The sequence below is a fragment of the Taudactylus pleione genome, unplaced genomic scaffold (genome assembly GCF_031769625.1).
Source record: "Taudactylus pleione unplaced genomic scaffold, aTauple2 ptg000758l, whole genome shotgun sequence".
Lineage (NCBI taxonomy): Eukaryota > Metazoa > Chordata > Amphibia > Anura > Myobatrachidae > Taudactylus > Taudactylus pleione.
The window spans coordinates 6,817,383-6,835,538 of record NW_028285160.1 but is presented as its reverse complement, the minus strand read 5'-3'; the positions used below and the strand labels follow the sequence as shown (position 1 = coordinate 6,835,538).

Here is an 18,156-nt window from a genome sequence, read left to right as displayed (position 1 = left end):
AGAAAAATATGTGAAAGATAATGTCATTTAATTTTACAGGGCGCATTTCAGCGACTTCAAATTGCGTAGCCTAGCGGGAACTGTAGGTCAGTGAGCCTCCAGGTACCATGCTACTCTGCTAGTTTCGGGCGTCAGGGACCCGGGGATCCAACTCTGGCAGCTTACACAGAAAACGGAGTTGCAGATGCACTATGCGATCATTACTGTTCACATTTAAATGTATTTTATAATTAAATATAATTTCAGAGGCCAATGATACAGGCCTGCCCACCATCGTCAAGGTCACCTCATTGAGCAGGTCTCTGTGTATATTCCTTTAAAATCTCAGCATAATGGCACCTTTCATTTCTATTGGGGTGTGCAGTCTAGAGCCCCTCCCTAAACTCTGGTAGCTTGCAGGGTTGGCCACGGGTCGTTCCCTTGTCACCCTGCAGTGTAAACGACACGATCCTGGTCACGATGACCCGGTACGCGCCAAATGCTGCCCGATTGGCCGGCTTCAGTGGCGCTTGGAGATGATGACATCTCCAAGCATCCACTGCAGTGCAAAGCCGGAAAAGCCGGGTCCCTGCAGACCCGGCTCCGGGGTGGCCGGCTTCAGTGATGCTTGGAGATTAAATAATCTCCAAGCATTCACTGCAATGCCGGAAGGACGCGCAGGTCCGGCTCCAGTGAGAACGACGCCTGTGAAAGGTGTCTGTCCCGGGTCTGATCCAGGTTGGAGACAAGTTCCAAATCCCGGATCAGAACCAGGACTTTGGTGTAAAAGGGGTATAAGTCACAATGTGATGCGACTAGAACGCACCAGCAGACTGTGCTAATTCATTTTATATGCGACACTTGTATATCTGTTTGCACCTGAAGCACAACGGAACGTGGAATGAAAACAGCTGCGGCCGCTACTTTGTAGCACTTTGTATACAGATTCAGAGACTCAGTTGCACACAGATATACAAGTGTTGTATATAAAATTAATCTGCACAGTCTGGTGGTGCGTCTAGTCACTTCACATTGTGACTTAGAAGCATTTTCAGCAAAAAAGACCCCCAACGCTAGCAGTGTCTCACGGGACTTGGCACGCTAAGAGGGACTTTTTAGCGTGACTGCGGCAAAGATGTGTAAGAACACTTCTGTATAGCTCCATTCTGGTACATTATATTTTAGTTGAAGCATGTTTAATAGGTTTAAAGAACAAAAAATGAATGCCAATATGTACAAGGCCATCAGGTTAAGAATAAATCATACAATAAAAGATTAATGAGATTGTAAAGCTAAAACAAATTTTCTCCTTCATCCACTAGGGGATACTGGAGGCTTCAAGACAGTGGGGTATAGACGTGTGCTAAGTGGGAGCTGGCACTTTAAATTTTAGAAGTGTGACTATATCCTCCACCTCTATAACCCTCTACAAGCCCAGTCTTAGTTTGTGCCTGAGGGGAGCTGGTAGTGTTTTTACACTTCTCCTCAGAGTCTTTGATTTAGTTTAGTAAGAGCGCTGCTGCGCTGAAGAAAGGCGGAGCCTAGCTCCTGAGTCCTGCTCTTTCCTCCCAGCGGTCTCAGCGCTTCTCTCGAAGTGTGCTGGTGGCCATTACACAGAGGGACACTGACTGCTGCATTAAGCAAAGCTGCTGCATGAAACTGTTAGCCCGATCTAGTGGTTACTTCCTTCTATGCCTGGCGTTTTTTAGCACTGCCAGGAGCGCTATTAGGGCAAGTATGGCTCTCTCCTGCCTCTCTGTTTCTCAGTTTCTACCTTTGACCTTTTTCACTACACTTTACTGTTGTTTGTGTGGGGTCTGTATGTATCATGGGTGGAAGGGGCTCTAAGGCATCTCAAGTCATTTACCTGCACAAAGTGTGCCGAAAAGTTTAAACGGGCAGTCATCTAACTCCCTATTGTGTGACAATTATGATCCTGAACAACAATCTTCAGGGATGTCAGATCTGCCATCTTGGATGGCGCAAGTTGCATCTGTTATGTCCCATCTCTCTGCTGAGGGTTTTCGGAAAGAGAGAGAGGCTTCCAGGTCAGCTGCTCTAGAGGAACCAGCATGGGCGCGGTCCTTAGCTAAATCTATGGATGGGATCACAAAAGCCATGTATCTTTCCCATTCCACGACAACGGCATCCTCTCCACAGGTCTCAAAAAAGAGACTCTTGCCCTCAGTCCCCCAATAGGACGACTCGGAGGAGGAGGATATGCCAGTTTTAGAGGAGGGCGAATATGCTCCAGATTTGTCTGAAGAGCTCCAGGAGGAGCCTGAGCCAGTGTCCAATGGGATAGAGGCTTTCATTTCTGCAATCTGCCAGGTATTGCAGATAAAGGAGGAGGACAAGGGTCCTGCACGAAACAAAAACGAGATAGCATAAAATCTTGTGAGACTCCTCCTACAGTAGATCCGTCGATGTCGCGTCTGTCTAAGAAGACTAAGCTAGCGGTTACTGGGGCCACGTCTTTGAAGGAGACATCGGACAGGAGATTGGAAAATAATCTCAAATCCATTTATACAGCTACAGGTGTGAGACTGCATCCTGCAATTGTAAGCTTCTGGACTAATAAAGTATTTGAGCTTTGAGCAAAACAATTGGCGGACGAGATGAGAGATCAGCTACCAGTGGAGGAGTTTATTCCGTTAGCAGAGCATATAGGTGAAGCTGCTGCTTACCTTGAAGAGGCATCCAAAGACATTTGCAATATCGCCTTCAGGACTTCAGTGATTTCTGCGCGCTATGATTTAATCAATGGCAGGCGGATGCAGAATAAAAGACAGCTGTGGAAGCACTTCCATTCATGGGAAGTGTATTAATTGGAGCGGAACTAGATAAATGGATTTCTCAGGCTAGGGGGGGCAAATCCACTTAACTTTCACCTGCAGCTCCACCCCCTAGAAGATCTTACTCTGGACCCTCGTTTCGGTCCTTTTGTGCTCCGGGACGTTCCCGTGGTCGCTTCAGAGGAGGACCATCAACTTCCCGTGTTTCCAGAGGATGTGGCAGAGCCGCAACAACATTACTCAACAAGAGGTTAAGTCCACTACCAAGCTCTAGTGCATGACTGGCTTCCCTCTCACCTGGGGGACCCCAGAGTGGGAGCGCATTTTCGGGACTTCAGAGAAGTATGGACGGAATCTTGTATGGGCTCTTGGGTCCGGGATCTCATCACTCTGGGATGCAAGCTCGATTTTCAGTTTCAACCTCCACCTCGGTTTTTTAACACAAGTTTACCAGTTTTACAAGAAGCAATAGACAAGCTTCTAACCCTCAGAGTGGTGGTCCACGTTCCTAGGAATCAGACCGGAAAGGGTTTCTACTCCACTCTCTTCGTGGTTCCGAAGAAAGACGGGTCGGTCAGACCTATTCTGAACTTGAAGGATCTCAATCCATACCGGAGGATTTTCAAATTCAAGATGGAGTCCCTTCAGTCGGTAATTGTGGGCCTGGAGGAAGGCAAATTTATGGTATCTCAAGATATCAAGGACGCCTACCTTCACATCCCTATCTGGCTGCCTCACCAAGCCTTTGAGATCTGCAGTTTGGAACTCCCATTTCCAGTTTCAGGTCTTACTCTTTGGCTGATCAGCCCCCAGGGTTTTCACAAAGATCATGGCTGTGATGATGATTCTCCTTCGGAAACAAGGGATCACAATTATCCCTTACCTGGACGATCTCCTGCTGTAGGCTCATTCCAAGGACCAATTACTGCAGAACATTGCAGTGACTCACCGGCTTCTCATTCGTCACAGGTGGATCCTGAACTTTCCCAAGTCTAATCTGTAGCCAACACAGAGGTTACAGTTTCTGGGAATGATCATGGACACATTATGTCAGCGGGTGTTACTCCCTCAGGAAAAGGCAACATCCATTCAGGAGATGGTGAGGACGGTCCTTCGACATAATCAGATATCGGTGCATGTCTGCATTCGACTTCTGGAGAAGATGGTTGTGGCATTCGAGGCCATTCCTTACAGACGTTTTCACTCCAGGACGTTTCAGATAGACCTCCTCTCACAATGGGCAGGATTCCATCTTTTCCTTCACCAGCGTGTAAAGTTAAGTCCCAGAACTCGGATATCCCTTCTCTGGTGGTTGAACACGGCACACCTAATGGAGGGAAAGAAATTTGGAGTGTGGGGTTGGACTCTACTCACCACAGACGCGAGTCTGAGAGGATGGGGGGCAGTGGTTCTGGAACACCACTTCCAAGGCCGCTGGACATTACAGGTAGCGAGTCTGCTGATAAACATATTGGAATTAAGAGCAGTGTTCTACGCTCTTCAGACAGCAGATCACCTGTTGTGGGGCCAAGCAGCCAGTCCAGTCGGACAACGCCACAGTGGCATACATAAACAGACAAGGCGGCACTAGAAGTCGGTTGGCTATGAAAGAAGTAAGCTGAATTCTAATCTGGATTGAAGAGTTTGCGATGGCAATTTCAGCAATCTTCATTCCGGGCTTCGAAAATTGGGAGGCAGACTACCTCAGACCTTTGATAAAGCTGTGATTTGGACACAGTGAAACGCATCAGCGATTGGCTGTTACACTTTGCAAAATTCTTCCTGATCCAGAGCCACGCTCATTACAACCTACCGTTGTGCATATCAGGTGATGATTGTCACACCAGCCCACTACTGGATCTGTGCCCTGGGGACCTTTCGGATTGCCGAATCGCTAATTGGACCCTGGTATATTTGAACACTGGACCTGTCCCATCAAGTCCTTCACACACCTGTGTTCTGGGGAGCCTATTGTGCATATTACATCCTTATCACCAAACGGACCCCAAACTTTTGTGGATACTGGACTGGGTAAATATTTGGCTGGACACATATTCTTAAAATGATCAGCATTTATTATATGGACATCTGAACTGGTTCTCTGTGTGATCAGGAATTACTGAGAAATAATGCAAGATTTGTGTAAAAATCTATTTTATAATTTTATGATTCTATATTATTTATCTGTGATTGGGGTATATTACCTAATATTATTATTAAAACATACAATTTAATTTTATTACTAGAGCGCTGTTTATCCTTGTTTGCATAGACTATCTCAGCTGAAAGGACGTGCATCCAGGGGAATGGGCGCTACATCCTCAGGTTTTTCAACAGCTTGTCCAACGGTTGGGTCTTTCGCAGGTCGACCTCATGTCATCCAGACAAAATCATCAACTGCCTCTCTACTGCTCTCGGGCGAGAGACCCGAAGGCAGTGGCAGTGAACACTCTGTCAATGCCGTGGCAATTCCAATTTGTCTTTCTGTTCCAACAGTTCTTCTCCCTTGGATTCTACAACGCATCAAAAGGGAGAGGTCCAAGGTTTTATTAGTGGCTCCGGATTGGCCATGCAGAGCTTGGTATTCCAACTTTCAACTTGATCTCTTACTACAGTGTCCTTTAGTCTATCCAGACTTAAAGTGGCTACGTTGAACGGCGTGGCTGTTGAAAGGGCCATCTTAAGACGTAGCTGGATCCCATCCAGGGTAATCCCTACTATATTTTGAGCCCGGAAGGAGGTTACTTCGAAACATTCCCAACATATTTTTAAGGCTTATGTTTCATGGTGTGAACGGCAAGGGTCACCTCCTACAGAATTCAAACTAGCTAGATTTCTGCTTTTTCTGCAAGCAGGTTTCTCTGGCCTGCGTCTGAGTTCTCTCAAATCTCAGCTCTATCGGTTTTCTTCCAGAAGAAGCTGGCCTTGATACCTGAGGTGCAGATTTTTCTGCAAGGTGTTATACGGTTACAACCACCCTTTGTTCCTTCTACGGCTCCATGGGATTTGGATATCGTCCTTTCCTTCTTACAGTCTTCTCTGTTCGAACCTTTGGAGTCTGTGGAGTTAATACCTTTCGTGGAAGGTAACACTTCTTCTCGTGCTGGCCTCAGCCACCAGGGTGTCTGAACTGGGAGCTCTATCCTGTCGTCCTCCATACTTGGAGTTACTTTGCCGGGCGGCCACTTGGTCTGGCCGTCACAATTTTATCCGTTTTTATAGATTTGACACGTTTGGGGCCTCTGCAGCGGAGTATAGCCGGTCTATTTTCCAGAGTTCTCTGTGCTCTCCCACCCGTGATGGGAGCTCTGGAGCGTCCCCACTGTCTTGAAGCCTCCAGTGTCCTCTAGTGGATGAAGGAGAAAACAGGATTTTGTTACTTACTGATAACTCCCTTTCTCCGATTCCATAAGGGACTCTGGACGCCCACCCTGCGCTGTTCCTTACTGCCATGGCTGTGGTCATTTTATGTTATGACTGTTAGAGGACTGTTTGTCTCTTGTTGTGTTAATGTTGTTTCGAACTCCTAATTGTTCTGTGTACTTGTTTCGCCTCCTCCTCTTCCGTTTGTTTTTTCCCAGCTCTCATCGGGCACAGTTTCCTAAGACTGGGCTTGTAGGGGGGTATAAAGGGGGAGGAACTAGTCACACTTCTAAAATTTAAAGTGCCAGCTCTCACTTGGCACACGTTTATAGCCCACTGTCTTGAAGGCTCCAGTGTCCTCTATGGAATCGGAGAAAGGGATTTATCGGTAAGTACCAAAATCATGTTTATAATCTCACAGTGCTATATTATCTTTACAACATATTTCATATAATTGCATGCACCACTGGATTTAAAATACAATAAATAACATTTTAAACTGAACATACACTTAGGCTATTTTATTAAGGGTTTTGGAAGCTGCACATTTCCTGTGCTGTGTCTTGACAGGCATATGATTTCCATCTTTGTTTTTCATTACTTTTGCCTCTTTGTCTTTAAATATGCCCTGGTTTGTCCTAACCTGTGTGCATGTGGTAAACTCGCGGTCATTGAAAATAATTGATGCATAAATTAGGTGCTTGATAAATGATTGTTTAGTGTTATTTTACAAATTAAATAGTGGAAACTAGAACACATGTTTTGTGTTATCGGCCCGATAACTGAATAGGTGTGTATGCTGGATCGTTAGCTGATTACTTAAAATGCTCCTGCAAACGGTCGGCTCGGGAGATCGCATCTAATACTTGTTTAATTTTTAAGATGGCCGACTTCCCAATCCTTCAAAGGACGTACACACTGAGCTAGATGTGAACGGGGCACACACTGATCTGATAATTGCTCCAAGAATAGGAAGCGTTTGTCTGATCTGCCGAGTGACCTGCATAGTGTGTACCTACCATTATCAGTGCCTGCAATTTTTTTTTTTTTCCCCAGTGGTTACATTTGAAGCTTTTCTTTTTAAATCCTCATCAACTTGTCTCAATCACATAATTGTACCTAAATTGCTTTATTTGCACTATTTGAGCAGCCATGTTATGTCTACTATAATCAAGTATATATGTTATTGGACAGAAGGCCTATGTTTCCTTATTTTCACTTTTGAATAGGGTACAAGTCTAGAGGCAACGTAGAGAGGCTGTTTGGGAAAGTTCTTGCTAAGCTTGCGTGTAAGTAAATGCTAAGATCCAATCAGGCTGAATGGTGACGATTCAATTCAGGGCAATCGCCATTGTGTGGTCCTGGAATTTCACATAGTGTCCATCAACATAGCAAATTTTGCCTTGTACCCCATAGAGGTGAGCCAGAGACTTGCAATGACATGGGTACTATATGTGGCTGGTATGGGCACAGCTGAGCAGTGTGGCAGTGCTTGGTGGCTCAACGATTTTGAATTGAATTGCGCCATTAGTGCATGCGGGTGCTCTATTTGGCAATGTTGAGTTGTAAATATGTGAAGTTAATGAGGACTTTAATTGCCTTTTTTCCCCTTTCATTACGGGGTTGAGCGGAAAAATTACTTAAAAGTGCCAACTTTAAACTGCCACCACCACTACTGAGAATGAGTACTCTGCATTATGAATTCTCCAGGCATGCCTGGTGTTCCCCTATCCAAGTATATTGGAGGACATTGTTTGCATAGATAAAGGAGAACATGAGTAACTGTAATCATTGTTCAAATATTGCTGTGTCATTGCCAACAACTGTGAGTGGAACACAGCTGTTTTTCCTATGACAGATATTTTGTACCACTGTTTTGCTGTGTTGTTAATATTTCTCTTATATATATAATTTGCTTAGTCCCTTTGTCCGGAACGCTCTTTGAATTTTAATATCTCAGACTAATTAAGATATTAATGTGATTCTTTTGCGATAGATTTCAATCACCAATAAATTACAGAATTTGGAATAAAACTGTATAAAATTTGATGGGAAAAAAAAACAGACAAAAACCATAATAAATGCTTTGGTATTGCTAACCTTAAAATGTCAAGAATACTAGCAGAACACAGAGCCAGCACAGTTACTCGGGGGAAGCGGGATAGGGGTGACCGCCGTCGGCAGCTGTTCTCATGCACTACTGGTGGTCTGTGCTCTAACATGGACCCGGCGCCCTAGCCATGTGTGGACATTGTTTACCTTCTGCCCAGTTCGGCTCCTGATTGGCCGCTTGGCTGCATAAAGTAGCTATTAGATAATGTGGGAAGGCGCACGGGCAGCACAACATGTGAGGCTACTGCCGTAGGGGGCGCTCTTCCCTCACCTACTTCCTCCAGCATGTCGATTTTGGGCTTGCAACTCACAGCCAATCGGTACCAGGTTTGCACCTCGAACGCAACGCCTCTTTTCTCTGCTTTCCACGAGAGCTGCCGGCAGCTGCTAATTGGTGGGAGGCGGTGAGGCGGAGTTACAGTGCATTATCATTTGCATCTATAGGGGCTCAGCTTGCAATACCCCCTGGAAATGATGCATTTTGCTTTAGTCCATGGCCAAATAGATCATCACACTTACAAATTGGCTAGATGTTACAATAAAAAAATCCCAAAAAACCATAACGGAGCCAATTATGTTTCTCACACATCTTTAATTTCTCTATTCCGTTGTATTAACATATGATCTAGCCATTATCTAGCGAAGCATTTTCTACTTCAGGGTCCATAGGGTATCCACAGGATACCTTGGGGTATAGGTGTGACGTCAGTAGCAGGGCACCGAAGAGTTAAGCTTTCAGCCTCCCAGGATGCACTAGGTCCCCCTCCTATACCCCGCCCCCGGGCCAAGGCACCTCAGTTTAGTTTGGTGCCCGGCCGGAGTCGGGTGCACCTGTTGGAGTGGGGGCTAGAAGAGCCCCTGAAGCTTTTTCTTCATGCAGCTGTGGCTGCACATCTGGATGAACAGCATGGACAGTCAGTCCTGACGTCCATGCTGTCTTCCCTACACCCCGCCGGTACCAGAACGCCGGTACTGATCCGGGGATGCTGGTGGGCGTCTGGGGTCACAGCTAGCGGTGACCCCAGATGCTCCGGACCATGGCCGGATTCAAGGGGGACAGAGGTAAGCAACGGGGTCCCGCGGTGGGTCCCCGCTGATCACATGGTCCTAAGTCCCCAGGCAGGGGGCTCCCTGGGGACTGGCTGCAGCGTGGAGCCAGGCGACCAACCTGCGCTTCCACTACCCCCTGGGACAGCGGACCGCAGCAGAGCGGTAGCGCTGCGGCGTCCCAGGGGTTAAATGCATGCCAGGGGAGCGCGCCTTCCCTGTCTCACAGCCGGCGCCTCCCCCGCTGCACACAGCCCTCTCTGCACTGTGCTGACTGGTCCTGTGTCAGCGCTCCTCCCCCAGGCCAGCTTCTCTCTGCTCCTCGGCGGCCATCTTCTCTGCAACGCATGGTGAACGCTGCTGGAAGTCTGGAAGGAAGCATCGTGGTCTGGGTCCCCCCGCATACCTCTCCTCCGCTGTGGCTCAGGTCTGTGTATGCAGCGCTGTGTCCTACCAGGCCCTGTGTCTGTGTAGTTGAGTGATCAGCGCTGTTAGTGCAGGAATTGTTATTTCTCTGCATTGTATGTGACTGTGCTAGCGCTGCTGCCTGTAACTTTATCTTCTCAAAACTGTCAGCTTTATTACTGTCCCTGTTCTTTCTGCTAAAGCCCTTGCAGTGCGGTGCTGCAGGGTGGTCTCTCGCCTAATTAATACTTAATTGGTGAGAGAGGTCACATACGTGGTGCCATCATGTCTGAAAGTGATTTTCCCCTCCGGCTACAGTGTACCACGTGCAAAGTACCGTTAGCGGAGGGGGAGGGTAGCGCGGAGGGCCTTTGCCGGCAGTGTTTGTCCATGGCGTGGCCTATTACGGTTACAGCACCGGTACAGGAGCCGCCCTGGGCTTGTTTCGCTCAGGCGTTAACAGCTTTAGTGGGCCAGTTAGCTCCGCAGCCCGCGTTTACTCCGATGGGTTTGTCCCAGCAGTCTGTGGTGTCGTCACCCATGCAGGGGTTCCCACGACAATTGGTGGTACCCCACAGTCTCCCTATTTCCCCGCTCCCGGGTTCTCAGGAGCCAGCGTGGGTTAACTCCCTGACGAGTTCTGTACAGCACTTGTCGGATGTGTTGCAAGGGGAGTCTGTGATGCGGCCTCATAAAAGGCCGGTGGCGTCTCTGTCCGCTCCTTATGAGGATGACGAAGGGACGTCTGATGATGGGGAGATTCTGGATCCTTACGATCAGGAACCTCTCCATACTAAGGACGCTGATGCTAAGTCCAAAGTATATATTCCTGGACTTATTCGGGCGGTCCGCACAGCCTTGGTGATTGAGGACGAAGTTCCCCCAGCGGCTAAATCTAAGTATGCCTTTTTCAAAGATGTGAAGGGCGATGCCACAGTCTTTCCTCTTTCGGGTCAGTTGGTGGACCATTTAGAGGAGGCGTGGAATCAACCTGGCAAAAGATACCAGCCGCAGAGACGCCTGGCGGTGGCTTATCCGTTCGCGGATAATTATTTTGCTAAGTGGGAATCCCCTCCACAGGTGGATTCTCACGTGACCCGTCTTGTCCGTAGTGCCACATTGCCGATGCCATCCATGTCCTCCCTTAAGGATGCTACGGACCGCAAGGTAGAAATCTGCCTGAACTCCGCTTATTCCCTTGCAGGGGGGGCAGCACGGCCGGCTATGGCCATTTGCTGGGTTGCCAGAGCGATGGAGTTCTCTTCGGTCCGGATCTGGATAAGATTGTGGCCACGCTGGCGGCAGCCAAATCTGCTTGTCTCCCGTCGGCCGCTGCTCCTTCTGGTTCTGGACCATCGTCCTTTCGGTCATCTAGGGCCCAGGGCAGGCCCAAACCACAGTCGTTTCCTCGACAGGCTGGCCCTAAGAAATTGGTCAAGCCCCGGAAACAGGCATGGAGTACCAGACGTCCGGCCCCCAAGCCAGATGACAAGCCTGCGGCCTGACGGTCCGGGCCTCCCTTTGGGGGATCCCAGGGTGGGAGGCCGCCTGCTGCAGTTCACCCGGTGTTGGTCGGTCACTACGACAGACACTTGGGTTCTGGAGGTGGTCTCCCACGGGTACGCCCTCTCCTTCCGGCACAGACCCCCGGCTCGATTCTTCACCACGGGTCTACCATCAGACCAGAACAAGGCTATGGAACTGCGGAAGGTATTGCACACTATGCTCCAGGCTGGAGTTATAGTGCCTGTTCCATTCTCCCAGAGTGGCCAGGGTTTCTATTCAAATTTTTTTTTTTTGGTACAGAAACCCAATGGGTCGTATCGTCCGATTCTCAACCTCAAAGCACTCAACAAGTCTTTGCGGGTTCCGAAGTTTCGGATGGAGACCCTACGGTCCATCATTCTGGCGCTGGAATCTGGGGACTACATGGTGTCATTGGACATACAGGACGCTTACCTGCATGTCCCTATTCTTTTGCGCCATCAACAGTTCCTCAGGTTTGCAATCCGCAGCGACCACTTCCAGTTTCAGGCGTTCCCTTTTGGCCTGGCGACAGCACCACGTGTTTTCACCAAGGTGATGGCGGTCATGGCGGCTTCTCTGCGGCTGCAGGGAGTTCGCATGTTGCCGTACTTGGACGACCTGTTATTGGTGGCAGGATCTCCAGAGCTCCTGTTACGCCACTTGGACCTGACCATTGCACTGCTGCAACGGCACGGCTGGCTAATCAACTGGCAGAAGTCCACTCTAATCCCGTCTCGGAGGATTCTGCATCTTGGAGCCTTATTGGACTCGGGACAGCAAAGGATCTTTGTGACGGAGGACAAGATCTCTGCTTTACAGTCAAGGGTGCGCAGTTGTCTGCACAGCCGCCGGGTGTTCCTACACTCGGCGATGAGGTTACTGGGCTCCATGGTGTCAGTGTTCGACATGGTGGAATACGCACAGTTTCACTCCAGACCTCTGCAGCACCTGATTCATCCAAGTGGAACGGGCTGCCTCAGACTCTGAAGTCCCAGATGATTGTGCTCATCCCGGAGGTTCGCCTGTCCCTTGCTTGGTGGTTACAGACGACCCACCTCAACAAGGGACGTCCGTTCTGGGTCCTGTATTGGATCCTGTTGACAACGGACTCCAGTCTTCGGGGCTGGGGAGCGGTTTCGGGTCCACACTTGTTCCAGGGCAGGTGGACGCCGACAGAAGCGGAGCTTCCGATAAATATCTTGGAACTCCGTGCAGTCTTCAATGCTCTCCAGCAGGCACATCGGTTTCTCCAGGGTCACCCGGTGCAGGTCCAGTCGGACAACGCTACCACCGTGGCCTACATAAACAGGCAAGGAGGAACCCGCAGTCGGGCGGCTCTCGTAGAGGTCTCTCGGATCCTGGTTTGGGCGGAGCGCAATCTTCCGGCCATATCAGCGGTCTTCATCCCGGGAGTGCTAAATTGGGAGGCGGACTTTCTAAGTCACCAGGACGTTCATCCGGGGGAATGGTCCCTGCACCCGGACGTTTTTCAACTACTGGTGGACAGGTGGGGTCTTCCAGAAATCGACCTCATGGCGTCCCGGCACAACAACAAATTGCCGGTGTACAGGTCTTGCACAAGAGACGAAGGGGCGTCTCTGGTGGATGCTCTGTCCGTCCGGTGGACGTTCCGGTTCGCATACCTGTTCCCTCCGGTCTCCCTTCTTCCACGGGTAATCCGGAAATTCAAACAGGAAGGAGGGACGCTCCTGTTGATAGCTCCCGCGTGGCCCAGACGGCACTGGTTCTCAGACCTTCAGGGTCTGTCCGTGGACAGTCCTCTGCGGTTGCCGCTACCACCGGACCTTCTGTCTCAGGGTCCTTGCCTTCACCCGGACCTGACTCGGCTGTCTTTGACGGCGTGGCTGTTGAGACGGCCATGCTGAGGTCCCGGGGGTTTTCCAGCTCTGTGGTGCGTACCATGTTACGAGCTCGGAAACCGTCTTCCGCGAGGATATACCATGCGTGTGGCATACGTTTTTCCAGTGGTGTCGACCGAGAGGTTATGCACCGCTGGAGTTTCGTCTGTCTCGGATTCTCGCCTTCCTGCAAGCGGGACTAGATCATGGGCTTCGCCTGGCTTCTTTGAAGGTACAGGTTTCGGCCCTATCTGTCTGGTTTCACCGTAGGATTGCTACAATCCCGGATGTGCGCACCTTTATGCAAGGTGTTGTCCGCATTCAGCCGCCCTTTGTTCCACCTGTGGCGCCTTGGGATTTGGCTGTGGTCCTGAGGGCTCTCCAAGGACCGCCGTTTGAACCACTGGGCTCAGTGGATATTAAATGGCTAACAGCTAAGACTGTTTTCCTTCTGGCCATTGCTTCGGCCAGACGTGTTTCTGAGTTAGGGGCTCTTTCTTGTAGACCCCCTTTCTTGGTTTTTCATGGGAACAGGGCAGTGCTCCGCACTCGGCCCGAGTTTCTTCCCAAAGTTGTTTCCCAGTTTCGTGTTAACGAGGAAATAGTTGTTCCGGCCTTTAACTCACCGGGTCTTTCCGTGGGTGAGGCCTCTTTGGATGTTGTGCGGGCCTTAAGGACTTATGTTGACCGCACTTCTTCGTTTAGGAAGTCGGACGCATTGTTTGTCCTCTATGGCTTCCGTAAAAAGGGTTGGCCTGCTTCAAAGCAAACTTTGGCAGCCTGGATCCGTATGGCTATTTCTGAAGCTTATCTTCATGAAGGCCTACCGGTTCTTCCTTCTCTGAAGGCTCATTCCACTAGGTCTGTGGGTCCTTCGTGGGCAGCTCGACGTGGTGCCTCTGCAGTCCAGATCTGCAAGGCCGCTACGTGGTCCTCTGTCCATACCTTCGTGAGGTGTTACAGGTTTGACACCTTCGCCTCTCAGGATGCTTCCTTCGGGCGGCGGATTCTCCTTTCTGCACAGGAGCGTCCCCACCCTTAAAGGATACTGCTTTGGGACATCCCCAAGGTATCCTGTGGATACCCTATGGACCCTGAAGTAGAAAATATGAGATATGGTAAGAACTTACCCTTGTTATCTCTATTTCTACGAAGTCCATAGGGTTCCACAGGACTCCCGCCCTGTCGCACCTGTGCTGCAGATGGGCTTTGCTCTGGTCACCGGTTTTCCGTCTCCCTCTGGTGAGAATGTGATTCTTGTATGTGTCCAGATCTTTGTTCTCTCTCTTCCTTCTCCTCCTCCGGCCTATGGCTTGGTAACTAACTGAGGTGCCTTGGCCCGGGGGCGGGGTATAGGAGGGGGACCTAGTGCATCCTGGGAGGCTGAAAGCTTAACTCTTTGGTGCCCTGCGACTGACGTCACACCTATACCCCAAGGTATCCTGTGGAACCCTATGGACTTCGTAGAAATAGAGATAACAAGGGTAAGTTCTTACCATATCTCATATTTTCCGTACCTATATTCTGGGTTCAAATTGGCAAAATGTTCGCCATGGGCATACTAGTATACTAATAATTTGGACCTTACATATGCTGGGTCACCCCATTCCTGTCCCAGAGTGCTTTATACTTACCCTGTGCCGGTTCTGCAGGGTTCCACTCTCTCCTGAGCTCAACCCTGGCCATGAACTCGTCTCTGTAGCCACAGTGGGAGCTGGGAGAGGGGTGTCTGTAGAAGTGCATTGTATAGAAAAACTTTTTTTTTTTTTTTTTTTAGTAGATTTTTTTTTTTTTTTAAATATTGTGTATAGTTAATCCATCTTATTCTAAATGCATTTGTATTCAGTATTTTATTAAGACCAAGATGCACTTTTTTTTTTCTTTTGTAAATCACCACATTGTAATCTAAAATAAAAATGTCATTATCAGAAATATCTTAACAACAAAGTTAATGGGGATGTAGTTTGGAAGCCGATGGTCTAAATACCGACCGCCGGCTTCCAGACTTTCTAATCCCGTCGTGGTACTAATGACAGGCGTTGAAAACTCGACACCTGTCATTAACCATACACCGGAAGACCGACGCCCGGCACGGACAGCCGCTTAGGTTTACGGCTCCCGGGCGGACTTAGGGTTAGGCACCCCCCCGGGAGGGTTAGGTTTAGGCTAGGGGAAGGTGGGGGGTTAGGGTTAGGCACCCCCCCGGGGACTTGGGTTTAGGCTGCGGGAAAGGGGGTGTTAGGTTTAGGCACTTAGAGGGGGGATCAGGGTTAGGCACTTGGGAAGGTTAGGGTTAGCCACCCCTAAGGGAGGGTTAGTGTTAGGGAGGGAATTAGGTTAGCGATACTTACCTTAGAGACGATCGGGAACTTCACCCTGGTCGGGCTGCCGCTGTCTGGATTTGAACCTGCGGCCGGTGGTAATACCTACTACACCCAGTTAATCTATAGTCTGCTTCGTGCTTTATTCCTAGTGCTGGTTTAAGATATGATTAGCAGCTGTTTATTAACTATTGTTTGTGCAAATCTAAATGATACAGAATCCAGAGACTGGTTGAAGAAAAAAAAAAACTTGACTCATCAGTTTTGTGTTCAAATAACACTTTATTGCTAATGCTTATTTAATAAAACAGTGCAAGTTAAATGGGTGATGTAACTCCTAACCTCTCAGCTTTCATTATTCTGTATAATTAGAATGCTACAAGATGATATTTGAATTGTAAACGTTACAGCACTTCATAGCTGTTCGCACTTGGTTAAGACACGTCTCATTATCTTTAATGATTTTACATTAATGTAGCATGTCAGCTGAGGCCAGTTGAAATGTCCCTATGGAGAGAGGCTAGCAAAGCAAGGAGAGGCAGTCTGAGAAATACAGAATGGAAGTTAGCGTAAAAAGAGAGGTGGTTAATAGTTATACTTTGTCCGAGAATCTAGAACTGATATATATTTTTTTCAGTTCATCATGTTTATATTGTGATTTGATGTGCATTCTCTGCAGAGCATACACTCTGTGGCGAGTTTATTAGGTACTTCTGCTCATGCAAATATTTAATCAGCCAATCATGTGGCAGTAACAATGCATAAAAACATGCAGATATGGTCAAGAGGTTCAGTTGTTCAGGTCAAACGTCCGACTGGGGTAGAATAGTGATCTAAGTGACTTTGACTGTGGAATGATGGTGGAGCATTCCATGGGTCCCCGTCTGACCACCTCCAATTATGAAGGTAGCATATATTTCAGACTAACTTTGTGATAATTTTAGTTCACAATATGCAATAGTAGCAAAACTATGGCCCTCAAAGTGGGGGTGGGTGCAACTGTCACAGACTCTGCAGTGCACAATCAGGTGGGGAAGATCTTCAACATTGGTCCACTTCACATGGAATGACCTTGGTGCCAGACGGAGTAGCTTGAGAATATCAGGAGCTGCTGATCTTTTGGAAGTTTTAATTGACAGCAGTCCCTGGAGGTCATTAAAAATGGTGTACAGCACAAAAAGCATCCAGTAAGTGGCAGCTAAAGAGTGAGGTCACAGGAGAATGGGCAGACAAGAAGGCGACAGTAAGTCAAATAACCATGGGGGAGATGTATGAAAGTGCGTTAGGAGGATTAGTGGTATCGGCTAACATTATGTGCTGCTGATACCACTTCTCCCCCATGTATTAATGAGGATATGTGTGGTAAATGACCGGTTCGCTATTCTAGGCAATGTATAAACGGTCAGTGGCACTGACTGTTCTGACAGCTGCAGCTATTGATTTTGATAGCTAACGGTAGCTGTCATTGCCCTACCACCACAGCAGGGACAGCACTGTCTCTGGCTGTGGCGGCTGCCGGGCTGCACGTGAGATCTTACGATGCTTGCAAGATCTCGTGCATGCCCAGTGGAGCCAGCCAGGAGGAGAGAAGACCGCACATCAGCACTAGGCTGATGCGCTGTGGGCTCTGTCAGAGATTGCTGGAGGGTTTTCTTTTTTTCACTCTCCCACTCCGGCAGACGAGATGTTCATATATCTCGTCAGTACTGTTTCCTGCTTCGACTCGGTAAAGAGGCCAATCAGAAACACCCCCCCCCATGTGTTACTGCACTGGTATTCAGAAGAGCATCTCTGAATCCACAGCACATTGAACCTTGAAGTGTATGGGCTACAGCAGCAGAAGACCACACCATGTTCCTTTCCTATCTGCTAAAAACTTGACTGAGGCTACAGTGGGCACAGGTTTGTCAAAAAAGGACAGTTGAAGATAGGAAAAACATAGCCTCGTCTGAGTAATCTCGATTGCTGCTGCGACACACATATTGTAAGATCAGAATTTGGCGTAAACGACGTGAATCCACCCTGCTTCGTACCATCAATTCAGGGTGGTGGTGTAAGCGTACTGTATTAGGAAAGATTTCTTGGGAAACATTAGGCCCCTTAATACCAACTTGTGTTTTTGTTTACTTGCAAAGTCTTGCTGACCATGAACATTCTTTTATGACAGGGATGGGGAGTCTCCTGCCCGGGGGCCGTATAAGGCCCTCGGAATCATTTGGTCTGGCCCTCGGAGCTTTTTTCTGCTAGCCTCATCTGGCTAGCAGGGTGCCTAGAATGGCACACTGCAGCCAGAATCTATGCAGCAGTGCTGCCTGGAGCCTCCTTAGGATGCTTCAGACGGTCACACTGCAAGCTCCCCGGAGCATCTTCAGTATACTCCGGGCATTGCTGTAATCACCGGCGATTGTAGCCCCGCCCCGAGTGACATCACATGGAGAGGGAGTGGCCTACACCGGGCCCGCAAATAATGTTCTATATATCAAAATGGCCCTCGGCAGAATAAAGGTTCCCCACTCCTGTTTTTTGACAACAGTCTACCCATATACTAATGCACAGGTTTTCAAATTCTGTCCTCAGGACCCCAAACATTGCACGTTTTCCAGGTCTCACAGAATAACAGGTGAAATATAATTAGCTCCATCTGTGGATATTTTAAAATGTGTCGTTGAGTAATGAATACACCTGTGCACCTGCTGGGTGACCTGCATAACCTGACCTGTGTGTGGTCCTGAGGACCGAGTTTGAGAA

General features: G+C 48.6%; 1 protein-coding gene across 1 annotated transcript in view; it reads left to right on the top strand.

Moving 5' to 3' along the window:
• Positions 1 to 18,156, top strand: part of AHR (aryl hydrocarbon receptor) — a 140,218-nt gene that overhangs the window by 25,201 nt on the left and 96,861 nt on the right. The gene's annotated exons all lie outside the window — the stretch shown is intronic.